At 36.1% G+C, this 26973-nt stretch overlaps 1 protein-coding gene across 7 annotated transcripts in view; it reads right to left on the bottom strand.

Moving 5' to 3' along the window:
• The window catches only part of LOC117572344 (poly(rC)-binding protein 3), a 121367-nt gene that overhangs the window by 53453 nt on the left and 40941 nt on the right, over positions 1–26973 (bottom strand). For 2 of the 7 annotated variants that reach the window (XM_034255093.2, XM_034255094.2), the window contains exon 1: positions 15278–15723. The exons of 1 other annotated variant lie outside the window; for it this stretch is intronic. The gene's annotated coding sequence lies outside the window, so the exon portion shown is untranslated. Of the gene's footprint in view, positions 1–15277; positions 15724–26973 lie in introns of those variants that run through there. 4 more of the 7 variants (XM_034255095.2, XM_034255096.2, XM_034255098.2 and 1 more) reach the window with 2 other exon arrangements.

The following is a 26973-nucleotide window of genomic DNA, read 5'->3' as shown; positions in this document are numbered from 1 at the left end:
AAATAAAATAAAAATAGCGTAAAATGAAAAATAAAATGCGAAACAGCTTTTTTTCTACACACATTCACTGTGCTTTTGTTGAAATGAAATTAAAGCTACTAAAAATGCAGCCCAGTGTCGCTGTTCGATGTACTTAAATAATGTATGGTATATACATACGTGTATATATAGTACGTTTACAATACCAATACCATATAGTCGAGACCCTATATATAGCGTTTTATAAACTGATTAAATGCATGGCATGCATTGCGATAGGCCCAGCACAACACAGCACAGCACAGCAAACACACTGAGCGAAAGCAACAACAACTTTGACGACTAGGCCCATAAATTGATAAGCAATCTGCTTCCAAGATTAACACTTGTTGGTTTATAGAAGAGAAGTTATGTACACAGATAGGCCTAGACGTAGTACTACAACAATTGTTAAGCACATGAGTAAATATTTAATAGTCTGATCGAGTTGACGATAAAAATGTAGTAACATTGTACGAACGAATGTCTAATTACCATTATTGACCAACTGACTGAATGACTCGATGTTGATTTGAGGGTTACCGAAAAAGAAAGTGATTTACGTTTCAGATATTCAATCGTTAACAAGCAATTATAGCAAATTAGATAATTATTGCTTGACTCACATCGACATCGACATCGAAAATGCAATTAATTTTATTTCTATACAAATTTACGAGGCAATTTGTTTATTCCATAAAAAATCATTCGACATTATTTTCATGTTATTTGTCTTATCATTGGACAATATTTACTCTTCCATCGATATAAGATGTACAGCAAAAGTGCAGCCACAATTCTTATCTATAGAAAGAGAGAGAGAGAGAGAGAGAGAGAGGCAAGCACGTGCTGGCAAAATGAAATGGAAACAAATTGGCAAAAAGGAAACTTAACATTAAGTTACACAAGAAATATCCAATCACAAAATAAAGCATAAATCACTGAAAAGGTCAATTGATTGACCTTGGGAGTAACAGTTACAGCCAGCGAGCGTTACACACGACTGACCCCAAGAGTGCGTCGAGTTCAGAGTGCAAATGCTGCCTGCTGGGGATTCTGCACAATGCTCGAAAAGCGACGCGGCGAATAACGGACAAAGCATTTAGCATAAACAAAATGCCAAGCGAATCGCACAGAAACAAAAAAAGAAAAAATGATTAACAAATTGTATGCGTTAAAAATAAAACAAAATCAAAATGCAACTGAAAACGGAATTCGCAAAAGACAGAAAATTACATTGAGTATAAACAGAGACCGAGATGGAGATAGAGCGAAACAGCGCACGCGGGCAATGAACGCTTGATATACGCAAAATGAAAAGGCAAAAAGTAAACTGAGCACAGCAACAAAAACAACAGTGAGCAAAAAAAAAAAAAAAAAAAAAAGTAACCAACGGAACGAAAAGCACACGCAATCTGCCAACGCAGCTGTCGACATCGATGTCGCTGCATTCGCAACGAACACAAAAGTAAAAAGGAAAAAAAACCGAATAAAATAAAAGAATTAAAAATAAAAAAGAAAAGTTAAACATTTGATTGAGTTTGCGATTGAAATGGGTAAAGAAAAGAAAAACGCACAATGAACTTTCAGCTAGATACTTTTCGCTTGTGGGTATTTGATATGTGCATAATTTATAATTCTTTCTTTTTGTCTTTGCTGTTTTTTTTTTTTTTTTGCTCTGTTTCTGCTCAGGTGCTAAGCGATTTGCTGCTGCTTGTGTGCCACACTGGGCGTATGAGTAATATTGAGCGGATATTACGTATACGCCACGCCATACCCATACTGCCACTAGATTTTGAGCCTTTGCTCTATGACCGAAAAATATCATAGTTCAAATAGTCGTAGAATGGTATTTTGTTACACGACTGAATGAAGACCTTGGATTGCCTCGACTTGGCTTGGCCCATTTTAAATATCCAATTACAAGTGCAGCAACGACAACGACGACGACGCTGACGACGCTGACGCTGACGACGACGAGTAGAAACAACATCAATAACAACTATACGTAAACGGGCCCTTAACTTATGCACATTGTACTGTACCTGTGTGTGTGTGTGTGTGTGTGTGACTGTTGTGTGTAAAAGTCAAACTATCAATTACAATTATGTATGTGCACAAACGAGACGAGACGAGACACTCGTGCAAAGTTGTAGCTTCTAGATACTTGTGCTTTGTTCGTTACTCACCCAACAGTCGGTCGCCTCGTCAGTCGCAGCCAGTTGACTATACAAAACAATTAGCTGAAGCTGCTAAACAAATGTGCAAGCAGGCAACAATCACCAAAGTCTCAAACGCAAAAGCAAATCTCAGCGTTCGCAGACAGAGAGCGATATACAAATTAGAGAGGGACACGACTAGAGGGGCCAATTTTGAAAAACGAGATGTGCAATGCACACAACACACACACACACATACAGCTGCACACATCAAGTAGATACAAACAGCTAGCTCCACACAGTCAGATATAAATCTATCTACACTCGGTAAATAGCAAATAGATGAGGTGAGTCCATAGACTGCACAACACAAAGTACATAGCGAAACGAACCTGGGTCTCGTCCCACATCTCGGTTGACCCGAACTACATACAATAAATACAATAGCCCAGCCCCAGACCCAAATTCGAGAGAGGAGGAGCTCAGCCTCAACTGCACAACAAAAGGCACAAAACGATTTCGTAAATGCACTATCAAAATTAACAAGATTGTAATCCATTTTTGCAAAATGGGAATGTGCAACGAATTCATTGAATAACAAGAGTCCAATTGCAATGCCAAAAAAAAAAAAAAAAACACATATAGTACATTCTGCGATGCAATCTGTGAAATGTACTTTACTCTTTACAAAACATTGAAATTGATTTAAATACCCAATTTAAGATTATTGCAATAAAATAATTATAACAATGCAATATTATTGCAAAGGGTAAACAACCTTCGATGTGGCATGCTGAGAGCAAAAAATTCAAGATAACCTGAGGAGAGTTGAGAAGAGCGAGATGGAGAGAGAGAGAGAGAGAGAGAGACTAGAGCTTTGAGAGCTGCAATTACGCTTGAATGCATCTATAAGATATTGTATCTGTATTGCAGCGTTTGTCTGCATGTGAGCGTGCCTTTGTGTATGCTTGAAAATAGACACAAGCAAAACTTGTGCTGAATGTTTGGATGTTGCATGTTGCATGATGCTGCTGCTGCTGTTGTGGCCGTAGAGGCTGATTGACAGTGGAACAACTTGACAGGCAGGCAGGAAGGCAGACAGAAGGCACACACACACACACATATATGCAAACGGCATTCCTTCCCCTTCCCCACACACCCTGCGATAAGATAAGAACGAGCCGCAGCGATACGTCCGTTTTCATACGCAATGCAGCATCGCATCCGCAGCAGCGCAGCGCATCGCAGTGAAAAACATTGACAACTTTTCTATTAACGCAATACTGCAAATAGAAGAGTATCTCTGGCTCGCTCTTCCATTGTATCTATACAATGAACAAATTGCACAAATATGGGTGAGAGAGTGTAGAGTAGAGAAAGAGACAGCGATAGAGAGAGAGCTGAGCTGAGCCACAAACTGAAGAGGCTGTAGAAAATGCAATGAGGCGACACACACAACGATGACTGCAATTGATTGCAGCAAAAGTTAAGTAGATTATGATGGAAAACTTGTAGACAGACAAACGAATGGACCAGCGACTGACTGACTTGACTGACTGACTGACATGATACAAGAGTTTGATGCAGCTGCTTCTGCTTCAGCTTCTGCTTCTGCTTCTGGTGCTGAAACCGCAGAGAAAAGTTTTTCATCCCAAGCATGTGGTGTGCGTTGTGCACTGAGAGTTGCAGTAACTACTTGTATGTTATAGGGAAAAACTAGTTTTTTCCTACTACCATTGTACTTGGCGCTGAAAAAGAAAGCCAAGAAAGCTTCAAGTTGCATCAAGGCTACTGCCTGCTGCTGCTGCTGTCAGCGTTTTATGATATTTATTTGCGAGAAATAAAATTTATATGCTTTTAAATAGCCAACCACAACACAGCCCCCAAAGGCAGTGATTGAAGACCAAAACGAGTGAGCAAAAGATACAAGTTAAAAAAGCAAAGAGAAGAGAAGAAAAGAGAAGAGAAGAAAGAAGCCAATAACGAACTGTTGGCGGGTTGAAAATAATCAACTTCCTTGACAGCAGCGCACAATTTTTAAGTGGTTCAAACGCGCTAAACGGAAATTGTTAGTAGTAACAGTAACTAGTTATAATTTCATGTATTTTTAGGTCAATTGCCGGTCAAATTGACTCACTGACTGACTGACTGACTGACTTACTAAATGGCCCCGAAAAAAATTGATAGAAACGCTAAAGTTCAGTGAACCGGAAAGATGACTACCAAAGAAGGAGAAATATTCCAAGAAATAGTCAAGTTGAAATTGATTGACCAATATGGCGAGATTAACTTTGAAGTTTACTACTTTTAAAACAGATCATAATAGAACTAGCATTTTATACGAAATTTCTTTCTGCAGTTATTTTATGACTAAAATTCTCAATTTCTGAAATGTACACTAAATCGTTTTTCAATTCGTTTCGCAGCATGCTAATTTAACCTTGATTTATGGCAGCCAGCAGATGGATTGGCCAACAGATTTAGCTTTAATGAGGTCGATCTTTCTCTCTCTCTCTTTTTTACTCTCAACTTTTTTTTTGTAACGAATAGAACGTTGTAAACGAATATACACAAGAGTCTCATGGATTGACTCATTAAACGATTTGTTGAAAACTTAATGCCACAATCGGTATCGATTAGATTGATGAATGTTTGATCGCAAAAACATCTGTTTGACAGCAACTAGTAGTTAATTTAAATAGTGCTACCTGGAAATCTAAATTCACCCACACCCAGCCAGGTCATTAAGATAGTTTTTATGGCTCAGCACATTAATAACAAAATGTGTTTAAACTTACACACTAAAAATTTGCTGTGAGATTGTTTTAAATTTGGTAAAGAACACGTACCTGAAACGATAAGAAAGAAAAACGTTTTGTTAATATAAGTTTAAAAGTTAGATTACATATATTAAATCTAAGAGTAAATTGCAAATTATTTGCTCTCAAAATTATTGAATTCCAAGATTGAACTACAATTTGTTTGCAGTTGAATAAATTTTTAGCAAATCATAGCGCAACGCATCGCAAATCAAAATTTCGCACTTAAGTCTATTGAACAGCTGTTTTGGCTATTTCACAAATTTCGAAAAGTTGCTCAAAACTTTTGCGTTTATTATAAATTTAATAAAGTTCATAAAAATTGTGAAAACTACTTGTAATTTGGTGCAGCAGTCTAAACAAAATCAATTTGGAAGTGAATTTTGCCAGCTGTTGCTGCTATTTACTCACGAAAAGAAGCATGAAAATTCTTCACTTGTTTACAGAGAGCAGGAAATGGAAAATTACGCTCCGTCTTCTTTATTTGGGAAAGGGGAGGGGGGAGGGGTTGAAAACATGCTACTACAGAAAATACAGACATAAGGAAATAAACGGCGCAAGTTTCGGTCAATTTCTATGCAGATGATATTGTGAACCGGAACCTTGGTTCATATTGCTATTTATTAAAATAGTTGCTGTTGTTGTTCCTGGTCTGTATTATTCAAAGAGACACATATGATTTTTTGACGTCAAACAGATCAAAAAAAGATGAAAAAAAGCAGCCAACAAAATTGATGCTGTTGCTGAAACGGAACTGGTAGCCCCAAAAGAAGTAAACCGGCACAGCAGGTAGTCAACAAAGTCAGCGACAAAGTCTGAGTTGGGAGATGGCAGCGGGAGGAAGAGGAGAGTGCTAATCAAAAACAAGATAGACCAGGCCACCAAGTGGAGAGCAGAGCAGATTGATACTCGCAAAATACTCGAAATATGCCGCTCCATATAGGTCAATAGATATGTATACTATGTATTTAAGTGAGAAGAAAACTGTAGAAGAAATCAAACAGAAATCAAAGAATAATTTAAAAATCGCATGTCTGACCAATTTTCAGTTTTTTTTTATATATTTTTTTGACAAATTATTGCTCCCGCTTGCGCTTCCAAACAAAAGTTAATGAACTTGCCATCCGTCCAGCTGCTGCTGTCGAGGCGCGAGAGATAGAGTGAGAAAAAGAAACAGAAACAGAAACAGAGAGAGTGCGAACAAGCAAACAACACGCACACAACGAGAGCTAATGATAATAACATAACACATACAATGTACACACAACACAGCAACAACAAGTGATGGCTATGAATGAAAATGGCAACACAGCTGCCAAAATGCTTTGGCCACAAACAACTACATAAACACTAGTTTAATAGCAAAAGCAAAAACAACAAAAAAAAAAGTATCATTAAAACCATATAAACAGAGAGAGATAGAGAGAGCGAAGCAAATGCTGGAACAGACTCAATGAGCGTAATATCAACAAAACAAAATAAAAATACAATGCGATTATAAAGCAAGATAGAGAGAGGGAAACATATATATAGAGAGAGAGAGTGAGTGAGTAACTATAAGCTGGCAAGTGGGCAGCAGACAATGTGTCAGTATCTTGCATTACGTTTAATTAATTGCACAACAAATTATTTTGACTCACACAATAAATAAACCATAAACAAAATATGGATTGACTCTCGACTCTCTCTCTCTCTCTCTATCAACATGTGAATTGGCGCCAAATACTTTATAGCCATTTATTTCTTTTTTTCTTTTTGTTTTTGGTTGCTAAGCTACAGTACAATATCTGTGACTAACTAGCATTAAAAATGGAATTTTAATTGATGATATGTATAACTAGGTATTTATAGTTGGCAAACATGGGTTTATCACTAAATCGGATTGACTGGCGATAACCAGCAACAAGCAAATTATGCAAAAATATTGTTAGCAGCTGACTATTTATATAAAGGTTAAAGAGCCGAATAAACAATATTGAAAATGAGCAGCAATAAATATTACAACATTTTTCTAATCAACTAAAAATATTAAAAAAAAAAAAATAAAATAAAAACGCGATTGTGCAACTTATTAATGAAAAAATATAACTTTGAAACTATAATTTGCTTAATTTGAAATATTCTCACCTATTACATAATAATATTACACAAAATGTAAAAATATTACAATATTTTTTTAATCTATTGAAAATTTAAGAAAATTTAAAATTTGAAAAGAAAAAACTTTAATAAGTTAATTTGAAAAATCTCATTCTATGAAATTATAATCCAGCATAGAATTAATTTTTTTTCCACAAGATTTTTGCTTATCATTTAATTGAAGATCAACAAGCTTCATCAAATCGATACGCCCAGTTTCCAGTGCTTTTCAAATATGTGTGCTAATAATAAACCCAAAAAAAAAAAAAAAAAAATGAAATCAAATAAAATCTGTATGTATTTTTGAATTCTTTTTCATTTTGACTTGTGATTTCGATCAACTTGTTGTGTATACAATTAACTTGTAGTTAAAATGCAAACGAGATCGCAGTCAGTCAGTCTAATTTGCATAAACAAAAACAAAATAAATAGTAATAAATATTAACAGGTTGCGCCCGCCCGGCGAAATGAACATAAAACCAAAACCATTTATAAAAGCAACAAAAAAGAATGTGATACATTGACATTTCGAGTTGAAATAAAAAGCATGAAATAGTAATAATAAAAGAGTTGCCCAAAAGTTTAGAGGTTGAATCGCAGCGCATAGCGAAAGGCATTTCAATTATCGACATCCGACAGATGTACGAAAGACAAATTGGGTTTTCCTTGGAAGAAAAATCTATCGTGTTTTTTTTTTATTATTATTTTTTGTTGTATTCTACCAAATAAGGCGTCGCTGCAGTTGACGGCAAAACGAAAAAGGAAAAACTGTTTAAAGCGGCAATGGAAAAATCAATGACTCTCGTTTTGGTGTTGGTTGTTGATTTTTTTTTTCTTTTTTGCAGTTGCCTTTGCGGTTAACTAGATGCTGCATTGTAATTAGCAAAACTACAACAACTGCAACAGCAAACTACAAACTGCAAACTGCAACTCGTCAGCAACTATCTGTGCCTAAAGATTCCTAGAAATAGTCATGAAATGCAACTGGTTAAAGGGGCAAAGAGGCGGAGTCTGCAACCGATTGCCACTGATGGATGGATGTGGCAGTTGCTGTTGCAGTTTGCAGCTTGCAACACAAAATGCTTGGTTTAATAAGGTAAAAATAGATCCATGAATTAATGGAAATTGCAGACGCATTCATCAAATTGCAGTTTTCGATAAACGACCATCGTGATTATTTCACATTTGCAGGAATTTTTGCCAACTCACAAATGAGATACAACGATGATGCAGTTAATTGTAATAAATTGAACCATAGATCTCTCGTGTTTGTAAGCACATAATTACTGCAATATTCAGCTCAACGTATTATCTCAGATCTGAAAGGTATCGGTTAGCTTTTGATGTGTGTATAGGAAGTTGCAAAAAAAAAAAAATGAAGTAAGCTGTCGAAGACCAATAAAACTAAACAATCCAGCGCTCGTAAAAAAACTAACTAATTGATATTCATTTATTACCAGCCACTAAAGGCGTTAAGTTGATTTAGTCATTCTTGTTTAGTTTTTGGTCTTTGTTTTTTTTTGCTAGACACGTAGAAACTAAAATATTCATAGCTGCATTCGTGACGCCTTCTTTTTTATGTAGTTTTTTATCGCAAATAAATTATGTTTATTATCTTAAAAGGATCTAAGTCTGCGACATCTTCCAGCTGCGATATCATTTTTCATCTCAATAACAATATCATTTGACGATGCGACACTTTCATCTCGGCATAGAGCACTTTCTACAGAGGGAGAGGGAGAGAGAGAGAGAGAAGAGAGACGTCACATGTTGGGCCCGCATGTAAGCCTCTTCCCGGTGTGCGCCTTGTTTGCCTTATGCTCCCAGACAGTTATGACTGACAAATCTGACAGCTGTGTGGGGGGCGTTGTTGAGTCCTCTTTTCTTCCTTTGCCCCCCCATACATACATATATGCTAAGCTTATGGCACGCATCATATGCTCGCGACAAAAAAAGGAAGGGAAGAGAGAGAGTGAGTGAGAGGAGGTGGCAATGGTAACCCAAGCCCTGATAAAGCTCCCAGCGAACGGGGCAGTCATTATCAAAGCCCTTCAAGGTCCTCGCCTCGCCTCGCCTGTCTCACTCATTCCCAGGGCCACCATCTGCTTTAGAGATTTTTATATTTACGACACACACACGCACACACACACACATAGCATTTGGGCCCCTCAGATAACAGACAGACAGAGATAGCGAGTGAATAGCAGACATAGCAATGGAAAGAGAGAGACAGAGGTGGAAGCTCATATATTTTATGTAAATTACGAGCACAGGAACCACTCTGCAAGTTCAAGTCCTGCCAAAAATGCCGTCGTGCAAATGCCATAAATAAATGGTTTCGTTTACGACTCTGGACATTAACCTGTTAAATTTCTAATGTGTGTGTCGTCCTCTTGCCACCGCACCGCACCGCATCGCACTCAACTCAACCCGGAGTGGAGGACAGTCAGTCAGTCAGTGAGCCGAACCGAGCTGAGTGAGCTGAGTGAGCTGAGCTGAGCCCGCAGTTATCCCAGCAAACACAACGTGACCTCTTCCTTTCTCCCTTCCTTCGCCCACCCATCCGCACAGCCTACCCCGTTGAGGTTGTTGCTTTTCCGGCCGCAAATAGCCAACAAGCAGCAGCAACGTTTTGCATATTTAAGCAGTCAGCAGTCGAGACCTGACAGCCAGGATAATCTGCTGTACTAATGTGACCAGTAACCAGTACCAGGAAAGCACAACCAGAAACTTTGCTAACCAGAAACTTTCGACTTCTATTTTATATGCCACATTGCGACTGCACTGCAACAAATCGTTGAAATCAACAATCAAATTTACGACTACCTCTTTTTTCGAGGTGTTTTTTGCTCACAGTGTACGCATTTGTACAAAAGTAACTGCAAGGCAGCCAAATTACGATAATAATCCCAAATTACATAGTGAAGAAGTTTATTTGGAATTTATTACAGTAGCGATACACAACAAATAGTAAAAGAAGAAAACCAGGTATCGCATATAATTGGAATATTACGAGAATTATAATTTAGGCAACGAGCTAAACTAATTCTTGACTTGACAACATAGTTTAGTATTTTCAGTTTGCATACCCGATAAAACTAGAAAAGCAGCTTTATTTAAATGCATCCAATGAAATCATCGATTTGCAAATGATATTTAACATAATTTGAAAATTCTTACTGAGTTGCAAGATTCGTTTTTGTTAATTCTAGAAGTTTTTAATATAAAATGTTGTGTTTAAAATAAAATGATATGTTTGAAAAGTATTTATTAAAATTTAATGGAGTTCCTAGACAGTTTTTCGCCAGTTTCTAGACAGACTTTTCTTGCTAAACTTTCAAATGGTTTTTAATAATACAAGAAAGCTTTACAAATTTTTTAAGAAAACCCTTTCTCACAATTCCTTATAATTTCTTCGAGATTGAAGACTCCTTTCTACTAGATTTTCGACAGTGACATATTCTTTTGGAGACTTTTCGCACAGTGTAAGTATGTAGCAAAAAGAAGAGTCTTCGTGTGTGCTTGAGTGGGCAGGCAAGTTGGCCACAAAATCAATAATGATTACATTTGCGTTGCATATTTCACCAGCCCGGGGGGAGATTTGGTTTGGTTTGGTTCACTTCGGTTCAGTTTGCTTCTGTTTCAGTTTCAGTGTTGGCCGTCTAAATGACATTTGCGGGCCTACAACGACACGACCGGATGGCAGCAAAGCAGCGCCAATTGTTGGCAGGTCAGGTGGTTTGATGGCTGCTGATGACTGAGGATGGTGGTGGTGGTGATGTTCTTGTTGTTGTTGCTGCTGCTGTTGCAATTGGTGGTGGTTGGAGAGTGTGAAAAATGCAGCAAGCAAAACACAAAAACACAAAAGACAAAAGACGGAAGGCGGTTAAGTGCTCAGAGCTAGGCAGCTAGCTATAAAGCCTACGCCCACTTCTAAAGAGAGTGGGAGAGAGAGAAAAGGTGATGTGGGGAGGGGAATGGGGGTCCCCTCACTCTAGTTCTGCACTGAGCTCTGCTCCATGCAAAACGGGTTGAGTGCTTTGCGCTGTGGGGCTTCGAAGCAAAAGAAATGCAAAAGCAAGAGGAAACTGCAATAAGTGGCGCGCAGGGTCAACAATAAAAGGGGGTGGTCGGGGACAGCAGAGAAGAGGAGGGAAGGCAGACAAAGAGTAACGCCACTCAATGCAGCGACGTCGCGACGTTGACGTTGGCGACGCAGTCAACGGCCTACAGACGACGACGACGACGACGGCAATGAGTAGAAAATGAAGAAAAAGTAGAAGAAGCAGTAGCAGCAATTGGCGAGGGTGGTCTGAAGAGAGAGCGAAGAGGGGGAACTGGCGGGCGAGACTAAGACGAGACTAAGCTCAGGCACACAACCAGTTAGAAATTGCAGCAGAAAAATGCAACAAAGTACAGCTACCAATCTGAAGCATGTTTCTCCCTTCTCCCCTCTCGCTCATTCACTTTATCTTTGGTGCTCTCCTCTGGCCTAAGAGCAAGATCCCCTCATACGTTTTACGCTCGTTTGGCAGGTTGAAATTCAACGCAGCAGAACGAACGAAGCGACAGAGCAAAGTAAATGAAAAAATAGCAAAGAAAATTAACACAACAACAATAACAACACAAGAAAGCTGCAATTGACTATAAGATACCCGTACCCACTTTTAGGCTAGGCTCCAAAATTGAGGTTCATTAAAGTAATCTTGGTATTATAACTGATAATTAATAATCTTACAAAGTTTACCCTTCTGCTTATATTATCACCTATGTATATTAATGGTGATCAATAAACATTTACATAAGATGCATGATGATAGATGCAACATCTTATTATAATACCTTTTTTGTCTTTGAGTACCGGGTATAAACAGTGCAAATGAAAGGCCAGACAAAAAGAAAAGCAACCAATGCGACGTGTGTGCATAAAAAAAGCACAAAATAGGCACAGTGCGAAAAATGTGCAGAGAGCAAAGCAAAGTAGAAAATGCAACATAAAGCAAACGCCAAAGCAATTGCAACTGAATGCAGTATTAAGAAGAGCAGCAGCAGCAGCAACAACAACAACAGCAACATCATCACCAGCAGCCGCAGCACAGCAAACAGAGCAAGCAAGTGAGGTAAGGCTAGGCAAGACAAGTGACCGCATATCATGCACATCGCTCAAATAGATAAAAGCTTTAAACACATGACAAATCAAGCATGCAAGTAATTGAGTGAAAAAGAGCTGTTGTTGAATACAGGTTTTCTTTTTTTCCAGTTGAAATTGAATCGGAAACAATTTGCAACTTGTTTACCAATTTCAACACATCAATGAAGTTGGAAGTTACTAAATTGATGTCGTACCCCCCACATTATGCATAAAGGCATATAGATCATTTTGCACAAATATAGATTAAATCTAAAAACAAGATTAAGTCGTTGTTTTTTGTTTGTTTAACATAAAATTTATTGTCTCTACTTAGCAACTCATATAACTGGCTCTCCTTCATACACAAAACTTAAAGCAGCTCAAAAGGGTGCCCCTGGAAGCAGTATCATGATATTTGATCACTCTCGCGTGCGACTCTGACATTAAATCTACCTAAAAACTTGAAATTTAAATTACTTGAATACTGTTTGGTGACAATTATTAGGAACAATCATTTTGAAAATATGCATGAATATAAAATTGGCCAAGTTGAATAGTTTGCCATTAATGCATAAATGCTAAACCACCATCTTTTCATTTTCTAATCGCTTAAAATTTGTATAGAAATTGCAAATAACCTTTCTCAACTTTTGCTGTGCTATCACTTCTAAATATAATACATTTGACTTTTTAATTAATTGTTTCTTTATGTTATAATGATATACAGAAAGATTCTAAAACGAAGATATGCTCGCACATGTGTCTGATTATAATTGTACTTGAGGAATTTCGAATGAGCTGCATGGGAACTAGTTTTTTGTTGTGTGTTTCCCATTTCTAGAGATTTTGCATTCAAGTTGTATCGTTATTTCTGACTGTACAGAGTTCTTAAAACAAAACAAATAAGAAATAAGAATCTCACAGTCGCAAAGATTTCTGGTTTCCCAGTCACTGTCAATATGTGCATAGCTTTGTACGTCTCAGTATTCATTCACAATATATTGTGCATATGTTTGTGTATGTGTTTGTGTCAACACTTGTGATGTTTAACCAACCCAAATTTTGGTGAGCGTGCCAAGTGTAAATGATTTTAGTGACTAGGTAGCACCACAGCAACAACAACAGCAACGTCGAACGTAGTAAATCTAAGCAACAAAGCAACGCCTGAGCTTCAGCTTTGTGCAAATGTCCCGCACCAACTCATGAGAAAAAGAGATGCCAGTTGAATGAGAATGAGAGGGAGAGCAATGAGAGAGACACGGGCGTAAATTCAAATTCAAATCTGTCTCTTTTCAAGTGCAGCGAAGCGACGACAACAACGGTGATGGTGGCGAAAGCGGTAGCGGGGGCTGCCTTAAAAGTAATCACAATTGAATTTGATAGACTGGCGGGGGAGTACAATGGAGGCAGGATAGGGACAGGGCAACAACTACACACAAATGTGACACAAAAGTTTTCTGCAGTTTGTCGTTTGAGTTCCTTCTGTTGCCTGGCACTCTGATAAGAATTAAGCTCAGACAACGCCTTGCTTCAACCTTACCAAGCGGAAGTGATTAAGGAAAAAAAGGGCTGCCAAAAAATTGATTCTTAACAAAAATATGGAAAAAAAAAAACCAGATAGAAAAAGAATATCGTGCGCATTGCTGCCCACGCCAATTAGAAAATGTACATAAATCCCCAACTGGTAACCGCCAGTGTTGAACACTGTCGAACAGACTAGCCGCCGCACATGTACACTCACACACACAGAATTGAGCAAATGAGAGCAGAGAGCGGCTTGCGCCAGAGAGAGAGTGAGAGAGGAGAGCGAGAGCACGAGCAAGAAGCAAAAATCCAAAGGCGCGTAAAACGGCGACTGTTCCAAGAATGCAAGGCACAAAAGGAGGCAAATAACAACAAAAAGAAGAAAACAAAGAGCGCACACTGGCAAAGGCAATGGCAAAGCAAAACGCGAGAAGCACAAATAAGAAAATAATGCGACGCCGCCGCCGCCATACAAAAATCAATTTGAAGCGTAGATGAGTGTAGAATGGGGACAGGGTGGGGAGTGGAGGGTTGTGAAATGCGACTGTGCTGTTTGTGTATGTGTGTGGATGCTGTCTTTGCGTTTTTGCACTTCAGAAAAAGGGGAGACGAAAAAGAATTTTGAACAAACCACGAATACTCTTTCACAGTTGAGATTCAGAAATCAATTTGTTTTAAACAATTATTTTACTGTTTAATAAAAAGAATTACAATGACGGCATTTACATAAAATACATACATACGTATTTATATTATAATTTAAGTAATATTTCAACAATTAATGAAACAATATCTATAAAAGTAGAGTATATGAGGAATTATTTTATAGCATACTTTTAAATTAATTCCATGTTCTCAACTACATATGTATTTCTAACATTCATTCAATTGTTTAAAACACATTTGTATTGGTAATAATGCAAATCATTCAACTGTTGCTGCTCTATAATTGATCTATCAACTGCACTCGATTTTGTTCACAAACAGAAATAACAATCAATCACGCCTTAGTTTAGTTTCATTGAGAATTTGATGTTATTTTGAAAACGTGACCAAAAACATGTCCAATTGGAAATGCCTGCTTTAAAATAGAGCATAAAAACTGTATACACCACGCACACATATGCACAGACACATAGGCTCACATACACACTCAACACACACGCATAGAACGCAACACGCGACGGCTTTGCCGGTTGCTCGAAAGAAGAGAATGAAAAGACAGACACAGAGAGAAACAGAGACAGAACGTTTAATTATGCTTAATTTGTTGTTAATCAAACGGACAAACAATAAACTTAATAAACCGTTGTAAAGTTTTGCACACCACATTGAGAGCAAGAGGGAGCACATCGTAAAATATACTGAGAGAAAGAGAGCGAGAAATAAAAACTCACGCGGCAGACAACAAAGCCCGTTTAACAAAAAAAAAAAAAAACTAGGAATTTGTTGGGCAGTCGAAAATGGGAAAAATAAATTACGCTCACGTTTTTTTGTTTTTTTTTTCAATTGTAGTTGTAGATGTTTTTGTTTTGTTGTTGTTTTTTTATATTGTGATTTGTGTTTTGCCGCTTCTTTCAATTGCTGTTTATACACTGCTATTGCTCTGCTTCTTCTTCTTCTGCTGCTTCTTCACGTTTCAGACTTTATTGCAATTTGCAATTTCAGACGCGACGCGCTGTTTTTCTATATTTGCTTCGTTTATATTTTGTTGCTTGCAATTTGTATTTTTGTTTTGTATTTTGTCACTGTGTGATGCACGACGCCGCGAGACAACAATTGCTATACATAATATTTATAATTATATATATTGAGGGCCTTTCTTTGATTTTCTCTGGATTTTCTGATATTTTTCACTGACCAACAAAACGAGATGTTGCGACGCGATGCGAGCTGAACGAACCGTACACCACCATTAAAATTTTATAAATGACTCAGTTTTGCGCTCAGTATTTCTTATAAGAACAAACATGCTAACAACCAACAGCAAACGACTCTCGCGCTCTCACTCTCTCTCTCTCCCTCTATGTGTTGGACTCTCTGCGAGAGTAAGCCACCCGCAGTGCTGTTAGTTAACATGAAACTCAGTCTGTTAAATTGAGTGTGTTGTGCGTGTGCTCGGTGTGAGTTCAGTGCGCAGAGCGCAGAGTTTAACATGTATTGCATACTTTAGGGGCTGCATTTAAATGTTACTTGCACTCAGAGCTGTAAAACTAGCATAACAGCTGACTGTTAAGCAACATTTGATTGCTGAGAGCAGCACATTTGAGTGCAGTGTTTTGTCGTTTTACTTCAAATGCGCACTATGGCCATCTCGCTTACACTTGTTGCACACAGCGCTACACATCGTTGAGTGCAGCGTGTGAGTGAGCACACGAATTGAGTGAGCAATTTGCACTTTCTCGAGGGGTTGAGCAACGCTGACTGTTGGAGTGTGCGCTTGTGTGTGTGTGTGTATGAGTGCCATGCAAAAACAGTGCTGCCAAGTTACGTTGCATTCGAAATGCGCAAATTTGAAGATTTTTAAATCAACTGCAAAACGATGTCTTTAATCGCTGCGCATTAAATATTAATGCAAATGTTGAAATACATATACGGAATAATCTGCCTACAAATGCTCCTGCCACGTTTGCTACCGATTGCTGCAACACATTCATTTACAAATGCAAATTACTGTGAAGGATTAAAATATAATTTTCAATAAACAAGAGGCATAACAATGCCTACAACAACAACAATAATAACAAGCCGCAGACATTTGTCCCCATCTAAGAATCATAATAGCATTCAAATTAAATTACGTAATTAATATGCATAATAATAATAATAACAACAACAATAACAATGATGATGACCACAACAATAACGACAACAACGACGCTTTGTCTCGACACAAAACTATTTTAGTTCATTATAAATAATTTCATACACAGCAGCATTATTATTAATTATTGCATTCTTTTAATTCACTTGGCCTTTAGACAACATTTATTTTGATCCCACAATTCCTTTCACGTGACCATCCATAGAAAAGTTTTGGTAAAAATTTTAAATAAAATGCAGAATTTAATGAATAAATTAAAGTAAAAGTATAAAGAGTTTATAGTTCAAATTTTTTCTGTCTGCTTCATTTATTGCGGTCGAATTTGATGCAAAGTTGGAATATTTTTAATTTGTCCTAAGCCAAATTACATTTGAAAATTGCAAATGAAATGTGAATTATGGTCGGTTAAACATTGAAATGTCCAATAACCATTTAGCTATCAAATGACTTTATACCCTGTAATCAAGAAAAGAATTAAGCATTTATTATAATTATTGCAAGGATGACAAAAATAAATGTTGAAATTGATGTGGTAGCTGCAAGTTGATATATTTTTGCACTTTTAAATCAATATGCATTGAAAACCAAAAACAAATACAAACAAAGAATATGAATATTTATGTTTGCATTTATCTAGCTGAGAACATAAAATCGAATTCAAAATGGAAATGGAAAATAATTGCATATGTTGGAGATAAATCAGATTAAAATGCTGCCAAAGTGCTAAATGCTGTTCACAGGTGTCTTTTGGCCATGAACAAACACTCACCCACACACACACACACACAGTCGGGAGTCCTGCAGGACATGCACAAACATAAACACAAAAGTCAATTAATTGAATAAAAATAAAATTTATTTATGGCGCAGTAACAATAACAACAACAACAACAGCAACCCACATACATAAAAAAAATCGGTGGGAAAAATATTATTGGTCAGCAATGGGTTTAATGGGCGTTGAGTGTGGGCGTGGTGGAAATTTAAATGTCACACGCAAAAATATGCACACTATACTGTAAAGCGCCAAGGCGAGAGCGAGACAGCGATATAGCCACAGTACAGTTATTATAAAAAAATGCATCGAAAAAAATAGCAAAACAAATTGAATGCGTGGGCAAAGGCAAGGGTCAACTTTTGTCACAGGATTCTGTGATAAGTGCAAAACTTAATTAAATTTTCATTGCACAAAAAAGCTGAATGAACGCGTATAACCCAAAAAAGAAAGAAAGATGGATGGAGAAGAACACGTGCTAAGAGAGACAAGGAAGTGGCCAAAAACAAGTTGGCAGCGCCGCTTAAAGAAATGGCGAGCAAAAAAAAAAAACACACACACACAAACACTCAGAGGAGCAAAGTTACAAGCGAAGTGCATTAAGCTTGCGAGTTTAATTAAATTATTATTAATCTCATTTGTATGTGTGTGAGAGTGTGGGAGGATGGGGTTAAGGGGCGTGGGGAAGATCATGATTGTAACACACACACACACACAGACACACATCCAAGCTCTCGCTCACACTCTACTTCCATCTGCATTTACATGCGCATGAAATTTTAATTACATTTTAAGTGTGTGTTCGTGTGTGTGTGTGCGCTAGAGTGGGCGATAGACTTAACACACACAAATATTTATGTGTTTGTATTTGTGTGTGAATACAAAAAATAACTGGTAAACTGATTGAGTGAAAACTTGCTCGCCAAACAAATACGCTGTAAGTAAAGTAAACACAGATGTTATCGATAGCGCTCACAAGTCGATGACATTTGTCTTTAACCGCTATCGATCTGTTGTTTTCGGTAATAAGAGTACTGCACAGTGTTGCATAACATCTAAAATTGTGAAATATGTGAATTCAGTCGGCACAACCCGTTTGAAATTCAAAGATAAAGGGTGTAATAAATAAATTTGCAAACAAAAAAAAACAACATTTGCTTTTTTTACGTAAGCTTGTAAATGTATTGGTTGGCACTCGTATCTGACTGCGTGTGTGTGTGTGTGTTCGTGGGAGTGTAGCTGTGTGCAAATCTATGCCGAAGTTAAATGCATGCGGTTATCACTTTAGCTTTGCGGCTCTGCGGGAGGCGGGGGGCGGTGGGCGGTGTTGGGACGAACACAGCTCAACGGATTCAAACGAGGGGGAAGTTCTCCACGCAGGGGACAGTTTGACAGGACACTTTTTGAAAATTGGGTCGTGTTGAATTTTGAATGAGCTCTAATTGTCACAAAATGTGGTAAAATGCTAATGCCTGAGCAGACACATCGATATATCTAAATATTGTACAAATACATACATATATCAACGATATATTTACGATTGCGTGTGGCTGTGTGTGTTTGTGTGTGTCTGCTTTGCTACTCACACCTTATTGGTTAGCTAAAGCAATTCACTTATGTCAATAATCAATTTACATTTTGTAATCACGCAGAATTGTTGATGCTCATATCCTGTAATCAAGTAAATTATCAAATTGCCAGGAGAGTATTTAAATGCGATAATTTGAGTTAAGGAATTGAAGAAGTATTGTATTTTATAAGTCATGAAAAATATAATATAATATAATATAATATAATATAATATAATATAATATAATATAATATAATATAATATAATATAATATAATATAATATAATATAATATAATATAATATAATATAATATAATATAATATAATATAATATAATATAATATAATATAATATAATATAATATAATATAATATAATATAATAATATAATATATAATATTGCTTATGTTTAATTCTAGATCATTTTATTTTACAGGTTACTTTGCAGTCGAATACTTTTCGCAGGCATAATTTTACCTGTCATTAATTTCATTTATCGTTTGGAAAATGGAAAAGTTAACCGCTTGAATGGTTTTAATTTTTAAACGTTCAACGTTTCTACGTTTACTTATAAAAAAAATCAACCTAACGTTTTTAGAAAAGTTTCTTTTTGAATAATTAAAATTTGTTTATGCCTTTGTTAGCATTATTTAAAAGTAAATTATAAAACAATAAATTTATTGTAACTAACATTAAATTTGCAAAGTTAACGGAGTATTTTATCCTCATCAAACTTTAAAATTCAGGGTGAACAAAGGTTAAGTTCTATTATTTCTATTATTTGGCTTTCAGTTAAGCTTTGTACTATTCCAATTAAATAGTGTGCGTAGAAGATTTGCTCTTCCTCAATGTGTGTTTGGAGCTAATTCTGTAAACCACTTGACCGTTAGTTGGCATAGGAATGCAGTCAAGCACAAGTGAAATGCCCAACAGTACTTAAAAGCCAAAGGAGCCAGCAAGTTCATTAAACTAATAGCCAACAATTTATAACTAGCTCGAATGAACCCAGCCCAAGACGAAGACCAAGTCCAAAGCTCAAGAGGAAGACGAAGACGAAGAAAACCCAAGCCAAATAAGTAGTAGTCCTGTTGCTCAGGATTCTCTTCTCTCCTGTATAGAGAACACACGCTGTAAACTAAAGGACGACACAAAACTAATGGCTGCCCATCGTCTGAGTGCGGAGGGGGCAAGAAGTGGGGAAAATTGTAGGAAAATTTCACCGTACACACGAAACTAATCCGCTTAATGTTTTGCCTATCTCTTAAAATATGACCAAAGACCAGACTTCTTAGCAAGTAAGTGTATGCGTGTGTGTGTGTGTGTGCAATATTGATAAAAAGTAGTCAAAGCCAAAAAGCCATGCTAATAAGCTGGCCAACTTTAAAGAAGAAATTCTTTGTCTTAGACAGCAACTTCACTAAAATCCATTAAAGTTTTGCCAAATGCGGGCTTTTGGGGGTAATTGAACAAAGCTAAGGTTAAAGAGGGAAGGGGGACGAAGAGAGGGGATTGTAGTGCTGGGTAAGTTCGCGCAGTAGTGCTGAACAATGCCGAAGAACTTTGGCAAAGCAGTCAGAACTTAAATAGCCTGCGAACATACTCACAAAGCAGATAATGTGATAAGTAATGGCCCGCAATACCTTCGGCATCGGCATCGGCATTCTCTGGCTTCCAACAGATGCCAAAACATGTGTCTATAACATAGCATAACATAACAACAACACTACTCACACACACACACACTCACACACTTGTGTAACATTTGCTAATTAGGTAAATTGAAAGCTTAAGTTTTGTCTGTCATATAGCGCGCAATTTGTTCGTTCTCAGAACTCGAGACACATTCAGAGACAACTGCGAAACAGCTGCGAAACAATAGAGAGTTGTGTTGCAAGCAGATTACGAGTGCAACATGCATCCAGAGGCAGCTCTTTCAACTAGTTATTCGATGTCAAAAGAAGCCATATACGCGTACCTGCGAGAATTCTCGCAATGTTCGCTGCGCCAAGAAGTTTACTTTCAATTTAAAAATAATTTAACTGACAAATAGTTTGTGTAGCTAATTAACACTCTAACCAAAAATCATTAGACTTGTTATGGACTTAATTAAATTTCAATTTTTTTGAATATGTTGTTATTTCAACAATTCATTTTTATTGTCGTAATTGTGTGGAATTAAACGTTTAATAAAAGAAAACCTAGATTTTTAAATATAGAATATAGAATTCTTTGAAATTTTATCTATTATTAAATTTCCCTTTTAATCATTAGACTTTTGTGAATTATTCCATTCCGTCAATATTATAAATAATTCATTATATTTTAATTAATCACTTCTATAAATGTAGGATCTACATATTTAGGTTTTTTAAATATAATTGTATTCAAGAATTCAATTTCAATGAATCTTTTTAAAAACATAAGTAAAATTTCATTATAAAATTAAACATTAATAAAGTTCAAAACTTTAGTTCATCTTATAAATATTTATATACAAATTAAATTTTGTAAAATTAACCATAATTAATGTAGCTTTGTTTCGATATTTTTAATATTTTATTAGCAATTAAATTTCAATATTTCGGAGATAGCAAAATCTGGCTTTTTTAATGAATTTCAAAATTAATCATTATTGGTAAGATAAACATATTCTATCTTTTATATTCGGACAAATAGTGGAATAATTTGTAATATTATTAATATTTGATTTACTTAATACATTTGAATTATTTTCTTGTGATATCCTATTTCTTTCTTTTTTCAACAAATAGTTTAATAAATACCATAAATATACTAAATACCAATAACTCTGATATTGCGACATTTGATTTTTTTAATAGGTAAATATGATTACAAAATATAATATTATGATAATATTGTATTTGATTTTCAATAAAATAATAAGTTTCATTGGTACAAATTTTTTTCAAGAAATGCCAATTATCATTGTTTTTTTCAAAGCAGCATTTTTTCTTTAATTATAAATTTGTTTGTAATAATCTGCAGATAATCTTCCATGTTGCTTACCATATTGAAAGCAATAAAAAAATTCGAAATTCCAAACCATTATTACGTGATTACATTTTTAATAATGCTTTAAAATTAACTTTTTTAGACATGAAATAATTTAAATGCCTGTTTGCAACTTTGAAACTGTCTGCATATTTAAAAGTTTCCCCCTCTGTATACCGCGAAGCTGAGCTTTAATATAACAGCGAATCACCACAAAAATCTACTCGAAAATCGGAGCATTTCATTTATTAGCTGCGCGAACAACAAATATTTCATTTACTTCCTGTGAGCCGGCGAAAAGAGCAACAATTCAACACAAAATACGTATACGCAGCGTATACCCGAAACATATATAATCTTCAGCAATTTTTGACATACATACACACACACACAGACACACTCGCTCGCATACAAATGTATTTAAATCCAGAACTAGCTATACCGTTAAGCTTAAAATGTTTCACGCACGCAAGCGAGCGCAGCTTTAGACAAATTTTCGTTGCATGCTGTGCGGCGCACGCTGAGCTTCCTGTCCATGTGTGTGCGAGTGTGTGTGTGTGTGTGTGTGAATGCGTGTGGACGTGCACGCTTCGTTTGTGTATTTAATTTGCCACAAAATTGTATTCCATACACACAACAACAACAACCAAATAAAAACAAACTTGCGACGCAAAAGCCAACCGACAAAAAAAAAAAGTTTAAAACGCTGTAAAAGCAAATTAAAAACTTTTTCGTCTCTGTAATGCAACCCAAACAGCCAAAAGCGAAATGGCAACACCGATGTTGCACTTGCATCTGTCGTTCATCCTGGCTGCAGCTCAGTTTTATTTCGTTTGCCCTTTTGACTTCAGTTGACCTAAAACATTTCAATCATATACTCTATGTAAAATGATTAAAACTAAAGGCCAAACAATTAAATTTTGCCTAAATGCAAAATTCAATTAGAAAACTGTGCATTGCCAAAAATCTGAAAATTGAATTATAAAATAAACAAAGAGCAGAATTTAATGCAATTAATTGCAAAAGGTGAACTCTGTGCAAATTGTATTTAAGTTGAACTATAATTAGATTTTAGAGTCCAGCAGCATTTTATTGCCAACGCTGTTAAATTAATGGATTTCGCAATTTTATTCAATTTAAGCAACTACAAATATATCAATGAAGCAGTTTGCCTTAAGCGAAAATATATATTGTCGCTATTTTTAATTTATTTTTTAAATATAAATTCAACTTTTATAATCTGTATTTTATTCTTTGAAGTATAATACCAAATCTTTGTTCATTTTTTCTATTAAATTAAAACCAATTCAATCAAAACATATTCCTCGTATATCAATAAACCATTTTGTTGAAACATTTGTATTTAATGATTCAAAATACACTTTTTGCTTTGTGAGAGAATATTAAAAATTTGTAGTAGCTCGAAATATTCGATTCAAATTACACAAGTTGCACTTTATTTTTATTTACTTATTTATTGAAATATAATATATTAAATTTTAACCCTTTCCAAGTATATACAAAAAATTGTAATTCAGAGGGATTTGTTTTTTTCTTTATGACAGAATGCAATTTGAATTTGAGCTTCATTGCAATTATATTGCAGCAAATAAATAAATACCAATAATACTTGTTCAATGATTTATTTTAATTCCACGTTAATTTATTTTATTTTTTTACAAATATCATTGAATTTTTAAAACATACGTAAGTGTGCTCGATATTATTCTCTTTTATTATTCTCGGCATTGTTCTTAAAATAGTATATTGCAATAATATTTCAATATACAGAAGACTATATTTGGTATATTGATATAATACTACATTCCAAAAATATTCCAAAGAGTACTAAAATATACCAGATTATCAGCCAAAGCAACTAAGACTCCTAGTAAATACAATTTTTATCTGATCGCAACCATGAAATGTAGGTTTTAATGTTTGTACTACTGTTTGTAGCTTCAAAACTACGCTTTTTATTCGATTCGACAGACAGACGGAAGATGGACATGGCTATAGTAAAGTATATATATTCTTGATCAGCGTTAACAACCGAGACGATATGGCCATGTCCATCTGTCCATCTTGAAATATATCTTATATGGTCGTAGGTGCCTTCGTTACATACTTTTCTACCCTATGGATAGCGGATATAAAGAATAATAATTCTTTATTTAAAATACTTCAAGATATTCTCCTAGTTTTAGTGTTTAATACTCGGTAAAAGCAAATTAGATGAAATGCTTTTTATCAAATTCGAAATGACATCAAGTTATTTTCAATACTGAATTGTTGAACAAAAACACAATTTGCTCATTATTACACATAACTAGAATTCTAAATGCAGTCAATAAATGAATTTTTATTCTTATTTTTATTATTCACAAATAGCTAATAAAGGACATTCAATGAATTGAATGAATTCTGCAACGAAAATCGTATATATTATTAATTTAAACACTTTCTTTCGATTTCAAAATTTAATATGGAGTTGTTGAAGTATAAATTAGATATCATAAAATGTAAGTGGGTAGTAAACCGCTATTTGGATAATATTACAGATAGTTGCAGTAGTAAGTGCTTTATCGGGAGTTGGCAATCTACATTTGCAGACACAACTCCAAATGGTTAGCCGGGCTTATGAGTGGCTGTGTGTAACAGTCGAATAACTGGAGATTAAACGTCTATTGGCAATAGGGAACCCGTCCGTCCGTCTGGGCTGCCAATGCCAATGCCAATTTCCTGAGCAAAGCAAAAAGGACAAACAAGGAAGCAAGCCATGCCCAAACATCCATCAGCACACAAAATCCACCAAGAGCAGCAAGGCGAAAAAAAAAGAGCGAACGAAAAACGAGAGTGCAAAATTCCCTCGCGCACTAATCGAATGAATGAGCGAAGTGCGAGATCTCACTGACAGCAGACACGGACTAGTGAACTCTGACAAATCCAACCCCATAACTGGCTAACACTAACACACTAACAAACAATGAATGACGAGAGCACAAAACAACTGGAAAACTGGCAACACACACATACAAAGGATGTTTCATATTTTTGCCACTGCAAAAAGCGTCGCGCGCCCATTTTTGGGTTCAATTTATCGAGCCGAGTTTTCTTTTTTCGAGTGTGATAACGAACCGGTTGAGAGCAGCATGTGTCAGAGACTTTGACACATATCATTTGAAGTTTTTGTCGCCTCTCAAGGAGTTGGGCAACACACAACACAACAACAACAACCAATTGTCCATTCAAACGTGAACAACGAGTTTGCATTCAATTTCTTGTTGTTTGGGTCGCCACGTGTGTTGTTGTCCTCTCCGTCTGACTGTCTGTCTGTCCGTCTGTCTCTTTGTCCACAATCCATTCCAAAACTAACTCTCAGCGCACATATTAAAAATTTCGCTTCGTTGAGTGCAGAGACAGAGAAAGAGAGATAGCTCTCTAGACTTGGGTAAACACAAGCTTCAAGCGGAGGGGGGGATAAGGCGAGATAATTAGTTACTTTGTGTCGTTGCGGTTCCAACGCCAAGAACTCTCCACTCCTCTTCTCTCCACTCCTCTCCTCTCCCCCTCGTGTCTGATTTGAAAGTGGCGCGTGCCTCGTGCTCCGTTGTCTATGCCGTAGAGTCCGGCTTAGTTTCGGTTTAGTTCGAATACAGCTCGGTCCATCGTCCATCGTCTATCGCCATCGCCATCGCCATCGTCTACATTTATTTGTATTGGTTGAGTGTATTTGATTACGCTCTCTACGGTCCGTAGGGTTAATTGAATTTGCTTTTGAGTTTCTATCCAACAGAGACCAACCATAGCCACAGCTTGATAGACGATTTGCCATATCTATAAACCTGATGCTCTCACACCAACACACACACTCAGACACACAACACACACAACACACACATCTAGAAATATTCATGAGCTTTGCGTCGGATTCAAAAGCCGGAGACGAGGGCTGCTGATTTTAGGGGTTTTGTTTGCTTTTGATTAATTGCATAAAAAGTGGAAAATTGCCAAATTGTTTTTGGGCACATTTCCGGCCGTTTATTTATAGTTTGAACAGGTAGGCTTAAGCCTCTATGGATTTCCAGCAATTGAGTCATTTTTAACAACATCTTTAAGACTGAGTTTGCTGATATTTCAAATGTTCAAATTGAAATAAGTTTGTGGTACTTGCGGTAAAAGGTTAGAAAGAATTTCAAGCAGAGCGAATAATTCCGCAACATTTTACACGTTATAAAAATATGTTATTCAATTTAAATTGCTTAAATTGTAAATTGATTTTCGAAGCCAAATTTTGTAAAAAATAAAAAAATAAATTTAACTAAAAAATGTAGGGCATTTAAAAGCTACTTAGAAAAGTATTTTGCTTAATTAAAAATAAGACTAATTAAAAACAAGTAAGAAAGCTACCCGCTACCCGCTACCCATTTTGAATAAAAGAAATAGATTTTGCGGTATTTTTCTCAAAATATACCGAATATACTACAAAAATACTAAAAATATACCAATTGGTATATTTGGTATATCGATATAGTACCGCATTCATAATATACCATAGACGGCACAATATACCAGATTGTCAGCCAAAGCAACTAAGACCCCTAGTAAGTAGGCGTTTTTGCCTATACAAAACTATTTCTTTAATAACATCCACAATTTTATCTGATCGCAACCAAATTTTTAGGAATTATAAATACTATAGTTATTATTGTATATACCAAAATTCGCAACTCTAGCTTTTAAATTAGGCTTGTTATTCGATTTTTTTGATTTGCGGGGGCGGAAAGGGGCGTGGCAAAAATTTGAAACAAACTTGATCTGCGTGCAAACATAACAAATGCTGTCGAAAAAAATTATAGCTCTATCTCTTATAGTCTCTGAGATCCAGTGTTTCATACGGACGGACGGACAGACGGACATGGCTATATCGTCTCGGCTGTTGACGCTGATCAAGAATATATATACTTTATAGGGTCGGAGATGCCTCCTTCTAAATGTATGTA

This window comes from Drosophila albomicans, chromosome 3, assembly GCF_009650485.2.
Source record: "Drosophila albomicans strain 15112-1751.03 chromosome 3, ASM965048v2, whole genome shotgun sequence".
Lineage (NCBI taxonomy): Eukaryota > Metazoa > Arthropoda > Insecta > Diptera > Drosophilidae > Drosophila > Drosophila albomicans.
Note: the sequence above shows the minus strand (reverse complement) of the source record. Positions and strands in the feature narration are given on the sequence as shown.